Here is a 6,759-nt window from a genome sequence, read left to right as displayed (position 1 = left end):
ACCGTACGTATCCGAATCCACAACGCTGCTGTAACTGTCAGATTTTGTCTGTTTTGGTACAGTTGAGTTATTTGCCTGAAAGTGTAGGCCGGTGTGAATTCCTCTGCTTCGGAGTAGGGAGACGAGGTTGCCCGGTTAGAAAGCGCGCGGGCGGCGGCATCTGCTGCCTCGTTTCCTAATAGCCCCGATTGGGCCGGAGCCCAGATTATGAAGCGGCGTGATGAACTTCCTACTTACGAGCTGTATTGCAGTAGTCGGTAGGCCGTTCCGAGCTGTTTCGTAGTAGCCAGGTATGGGACCCAGCCTTGTTGAACGTTCATACACGTCCCTCGTGGGTCCGTTATGATTGTTTAGGAATCAGTGTGTGTTGCTGCTAACGCGATGACGACCTCCACTGCCTGTGTTACGTTTCGGGCTTTAAATGTGTGCCCGCTCACAGTTTTGGACTCGTAGATTACTGCCGCCGTGCACCACCCGCCTTTCTCCTCCTCCTCCTTGGTTCGGGTCGGACGCTCTGCCCTGGCTATGCGCTCACCCTCGTGGTCGTCCCTGGACAAGTTATTGGGGAGTGGTTTTACGTGCAGGATGTATCGCCACTCGTGGGAAGTCTTACTCTCTCCTCGGTTAGAGTCGTGTGTTGTATGTGTAGCGGGTTAATAGGCGACGCCTTGACGTTGTCTGCGAAACTCGCGTGTACTGACTTGTGAGGTGGGCTTCTCTCAGTTCCTCGAACGAGTTCGTCATGGCCTTCTTCACTATTTTGCGCGTGATCCCCTAGAGGATGTTCTCATCGTGTTTCTTGAGGTGGAGATAGCGAGTCATGTACAAGACTCTGCTTGTTACGAAGGCACTGGCCAGCCGTAGAGCGTCTTTGCTTCTCAGGCCCCCTTTTTTGTTCGATACTCTACGGACCATTCGGCCCACCTGGTCTCCCACCTTTATTAGCTTGTCGAGCGTGGTCGCCGCCAGCTTACGCTGGTGAATGAAAATACTTTCTCCAGGTGGACCGGGAGATTCCTCATTGCCATGTTGAAAAGCAGCGGAGATAGCAACGCTCCCTTTAGCGTTCCTCTCGTGCCTATGCAAAAAATAAATAAATAAATAAATAAGCAACACATGTCAAGAATCAAGTTGCTGCAGAAAAATATGTTGGTGAAGTGAACGGCATAGCTCTGCATGGCAGAGAATCACCACCTCATGGTAGCGAGTGAAGTCCCAGTGGTCATGAGCCCGGTTTAAATAAAACTGTATGTTGCTTTTTAATTTCCTCTCAGCGCACACTTTATCAACGCGCTCACGTTTTGCATGGTTTTCCATGCATTTTCGTAGCTGTCTGAATTGAGTGCGTGATGTTAAAACAAATTTATATCTTTCATTTTGTTACTGCCTGAAAGTGTTGTAAAGAGGCGTGACAATTTAAGTTGTTGCCGATTGGTTGCACTCGGGAAAATACTATTCAGTACAGTTACGTCATCGTTTGCTGTGCTTTATTCTATGTGTATTTTCGACCTAAAATGTTGCCTATCTCCCTGAATGCAGTAAATACTACAGAAAAATCTTTCAGTGTTTACTAAGCAAATAATTCCTGGTGACTGCAGATTTATGTGTTAAACATTTGCTTTCAGATGTGCAGCGAGTGGCCTAAAAATTGTGGGATTTCTGCGATTTTAAAGAAAACGTTTCGAAAATAAATTCAATATTCCACTATGCGACTCTCTTTGCACAGGTGCGACGAGAAGAAGACTGTACAATCAGGGACGAGACAGATTCATCGTCTCCCTTTCTCGCTATTATATACCTATTATATGCCGCCTCAGCTGCGATGGCTTGGTTGCCAAATACTCCGCAGAGGTGATTGCAGACGACCACTCCAAGTGGATGGAGGCCGAAATGCTCGTCGATAGTTGCCAGTACTTTCTAGCCTTTCATCATGCCGTTACCGACAACAAAGGTGCGTATTGTACTCTCACTTCATATAATCTTGAGTGCGAACCTGCGTGCACCTTGGAAGCGTGCCTTATGGGTACGGTGCTGATGTAGAAGTTTCATTTCATTTCATTTCATTTATTAACCTTAAAGGCCCCTTTCGGGGTATTACATAAGGGGTGGGGTAGACAATCATAAAATATTGCACTTTTTTTTTTTTTACAGATTTTCACGTGATAAACACATTTCAATGTTGGCACTGAAGGATGATGGACAGGTGATGGTAACGACGGAGTGGGATAGAAGTAAACCTGTTGCAAGACTCAGTCGAAAAAAACTACAGAACTGTGTCAAAAATACGACAAAATATCCTGCAGTTCTGTCGTAATCATCAAATTTTTCTATAGTTCTGTAGTACGTTTCTGTAGTTCTGTAGTTTTTCAGTAGTATATTTCTGTTGTCTGTAGTTCTGTAGCACGTTTCTATTGTAATTACAGAAATTTCCGATGTTACTGCAGAACAGTCTGTTGTCACAACAGGTTTCCCGTCAAAAACCGCACAAAAATTCTGTCGTGACGACAGAAAATTTTTTGTAGTTTTTTCTGACTGGGGAGGACGGTGACTTTAACCTTAATTCCGCGCAGTTCCTCTCTGGATTAAAACGATATCCGCGCACCGACAGAATTGAACTACCAAGTCTGGGTCCGCCCTTATGCTGATGGCCAGACGTAACAACACACTTTCTCATGAAATTAAGATGTGGCTACCCTGGTATTATACCTCGCTAGTACATAAAACCTGAATGCAACAAATAACCTTGGATCCTCAGTACTGGCTGTTTTCGGAGTAACTTGTCAAATTTATCCTCAGATCACTGAGGAAGCGGCGGGGCTAAAAAACTTTGATTTCTTGGAGACTACCATTGGAAGCGCACCTCTAGTATAGTTAATCTTTACCCCGCCGGGGTGGCGCAGTGGTTCTGGCGCTCGACTACTGTTCCCAAGGACGCGGGATCGAATCCCGGCCTCGGCGGCAGCTTTTCGATGGAGGCGAAAAAGCAAGGCGCCCGTGTGCTGTGCGTTGTCAGTGCACGTTAAAGAACCCCAGGTGGTCGAAATTTCCGGAGTCCTCCACTACGGCGTCTCTCATAGCCTGAGTTGCTTTGGGACGCTAAACCCCACAAACCAAAACCTATAGTTAATCTTTGACACAACTACTTGTTGCACCTCAAGAGTGATCGGAGGAGAGGAGATTTCGAGTACGTAAAAATACGAATGCTAAAGTTGAGCTAATTAAAAACAGAAACCATGTAAAGTGCAGTTGAGAAAAGAGAATAGCGAATTGAGGCAACATCGAAACGCCTGTCAGTTTTCTTAGCCCTGATGGTTTTCCGCTGTGCGCCTTTAGCTAGCCATATTTCCTTAGGATCCCGACATGCTAGCGGCTGTCTTTGTGTCATTGTCGGAACACATGCATGAGGAGCTTGTGGCGCATCGTTTTGTGCATATTTCATATTGTATGTCTTTATGCGATTTTTTTAATGATTTAGTTCTGTAAACATTCTTCTTACTCGGTGGATGGGCGTTCGTCAGGTGTCGGTACACCTTTTGTTTGCTCTCCCTCGGTTTTCATTGCTTTTGTAATGCACCCCCCCCCCCCCCCCAAAGAAAAAAAAAGAACTGTAAAAAAAAAATTACCGCCGATTACGTTACTTCCCAATGCGAAATTTGAGCGCAGCAAATAAGCTGTTTCACCTTTTCGATAGATTGAGGCAAAGAAATCGAGCAACACATGTATGCGCTATCACAGAATTTTTTAGAGCGCGCGAAGAAAGGAATTAAGTTCGAGCCGGCGCTTTGACAACCGGAGACTCGCAGGAAGAGGGGGGATGGGGGCGGCGTGTACACCCAGCGGCAAACGATGGGGGCAGAAGCGCGCGCAGCAAACGGACAACGCGATAAAGGGAGGAGGGAAGAGATAGCAGCGACTGACTGATGCTGCTGACGCCGATAGTGAGTCAACCCCAGCTGCGGAGTTGGTTTCAGGGACAACGCCGCCGATGCCGACGCAAACAATATGATACCCTCGCTTCCGCAGCGCCAAGAACCAGGTCTAGCCGTGGGAAGGTGGTCACGTATCCGTCGACGTGCCGGGGCCTACGTGAAATAACCGGCGCGTCGGCAACTGAAGAGCACCCTATCCGCCACGCAGGAACAGGGGGGGGGGGGGGGGGGACCCTCCCCTCCTCTTTCTTCATGGCGGCGACGGTGTTCTATGCAGTCACGTTATCTTGACTCTCTAGCGGCGTCAGCGGCATCCAGCGGTATCAGTCGGTCGCTGCTAGCGCTGGGGGGATGAAAGGGGGGCGGAGCTGGTTACGAGGCCGACGCCGACGCGAAACCCAGGAACGGACGCCAAAGAGCTGCGCTCTAAAAAACTTCCCTATCTGTCGTCAGTGCCACCATATCGATTACATATCGATGTCTTATGGGTTGTTGAACCTCATATGATGAACTGTTTCTCGTGCCATACTGCTCAATCGCAACTAGTAACGTTGGTGAACGCTACCAGGAGAGCATAAAATTTATTTGGCAGATCAGTCGGTTTCGCCGACTACGTTACTTTCACGTATTTGTTCTTACATTACCTATTTTCAGTGCGATCGAGTTAAAAGTCGAATTGCGCCGGAAATGTGGCTTCGGCGTTCAGCACGTTGGGAATGTGAGCTTAATATCACGGGCACGGCTCTGCCAGATAGTGCATTAGAGGTCAGATGGCCGAGCACTGATTGGCCTGTGGTTTGTGTTACGTAAAGAGCCCACGTGACGTCACAAAGTTAGGAGGATCTGGGGTGGTTCATTTCAGGTTGGAGCGTGTAATAGGAATGAACCTTCCAGGGCTTTTGGGGGCATAATCAGACATGCTGCTCCTAGGCCATGTAGGCAGGTTCGTACGGCTTTGCTGTAGCGGGGCTTCACATCGATGTGGTTGGTCGCTTCCCTACTGAAAAGCCAAAGTTCTACGGGGCAATAACCTCATAAAATCTCATCTAATCGCATAGACTTTCATACGGTGAACATCATTATCATAAAATATCGTACATAATTTATGATAATGTACAAGAATCTATGAGACCTCGTGAAATTATATGCGACTTTTATGTGATTTCTTATGTGAATTGAGGGAGCTTGTGTGTGAAAATGTGAGGTTATTGACTCATACAAGTTTTTCAGTAGAATTATGAGTGCTATTTAGATAATGCGGTAGCCTACGAGTGTACGTTAATTAGTATGTGTGTGATAAGAGACACATAATTTAAACGAGTGCTCATTAAGTCAGCACATGCAAACTACATATATGCGAACGAAGCAGGAGCCGCAGAAGGGAGCCGTTAACGACATCGCCTCCTGCTTAGAATCAGAGCTTATTTGTCCCCATAATTCTGAACTTTTCACACTTTTCGCTTGTACATTTTTACATGAGTGTTTCGTTGTGCTTATTTCTTCGCAGATTCGGAATATTACAGTTGCAATGTGAAGCAGGGCCTGTCCGCTAAGTTGAAGCCCGTCCATTTGTCCATGGACTTACCCAAAGAAGTTTTCAAGCAATTCGAAGAAGAAGTCGTTCCTCGAGTTGTGATAGAAATTGCCCGCGCGCTGAACACTACTTATAGTGCTGCACTACAGAACAAAACGTATGCACTGAAAATCAGTGACTTCATTGGATAAGCAATGAGCACTTTGGAAAGAACAAAGAGGAGTCTTGCAAGCAGCCCTTAAAAGATGTGCGCTTAAATAAATATAGTTCGCACTTGTCCACTTTTTTTTTTGCCTCTTCTTTTCGTTATCTTGAAATGATGCGAGACCACTTCCCACTTACAGTGAACTCAGTTTTAACAAATATTCATCTATTTAGAGTTTGGGCATGGCGGCCGGAGTGAAATGTTTATTTGCAGCAATGGCACCGTGCCTCTGGATAAAATAACGCACCTGCGTCATACAGAATTAAATGAGAAATATCGAAAAGACGCCCTAGGTGTCGAAAAAATTCCTCTTCCCTCCTATGTAGAAGTTGGTACGATTTAAAAGAACGTGGTACTCCTAATCAAGAACAAGAAAGAGGGTGGAATTTTAATCTCTTTAACCGGCAATCATTTAGGCCCAACGAAAAATAAAAATACAATCGGTGTGATTGTCAACTGCAGTAACGAAACTGAACTACTTCACAGATGGAGTGGTAATGAACCGGAGCTTGTGATTAGAAATTGTTGATACCACTCACGGTGTATGCCTTGCTGTCAATGCTGGCAGATTGGTTGGCGTCACCCACTCAATCCAAGTGAAATCATCTAAAAGTGCACAATTTGCGAGAACATGTCATGCCCTATCATTTAAGCCTGTCATTTTACACCTTTCACAAAGATCAGAAATGTGGAGATAGAGTTAATTGTTAGGGATGTTAGTGGAAATAAGAGCGCGAGGAGGCGCTGGTCGAGTAAAAAGCTCCTAAGCGACTAAGGAGCCGGATCTTGTTTCCCGCTTTAGGGCCTTATTTATTTTGAACAAATGGAACTATTTGAGCTATAGCGTTAGTAAGATCTTGCGACCAACATAAGGGATGACAAAATGAAATTTAACATTGCAAATGACCATTAAATTTAATTAGTTATATGGAGCTTTTTTGGCACAATGACAACTTAGGTTATGTGACGCCACAGATAATTTAACTTCGTTTCATCTACCCCTCATGTAATATTCTCAATCTGAGGGTGTTTGCGAGTGTTATGAAGAAAAGAGTAAATATAAATGTGTACGGTAAATGCTCTATTTCAAG

At 45.5% G+C, this 6,759-nt stretch overlaps 1 long non-coding RNA gene across 1 annotated transcript; it reads left to right on the top strand.

Moving 5' to 3' along the window:
- Window positions 1–1,831: 1,831 nt before the first annotated feature.
- Window positions 1,832–5,729, top strand: LOC146179465 (uncharacterized). Its single transcript, XR_014700929.1, has 2 exons — window positions 1,832–1,951; window positions 5,437–5,729. It is a non-coding gene; the product is annotated as an uncharacterized LOC146179465 (long non-coding RNA).
- Window positions 5,730–6,759: the final 1,030 nt, after the last annotated feature.

This window comes from Amblyomma maculatum, chromosome 9 (assembly GCF_055883805.1).
Source record: "Amblyomma maculatum isolate TAMU_Amacu chromosome 9, ASM5588380v1, whole genome shotgun sequence".
Classification (NCBI taxonomy): domain Eukaryota; kingdom Metazoa; phylum Arthropoda; class Arachnida; order Ixodida; family Ixodidae; genus Amblyomma; species Amblyomma maculatum.
The sequence above is the reverse complement of the archived record's forward strand: the minus strand, read 5'-3'. Positions and strand labels throughout refer to the sequence as shown.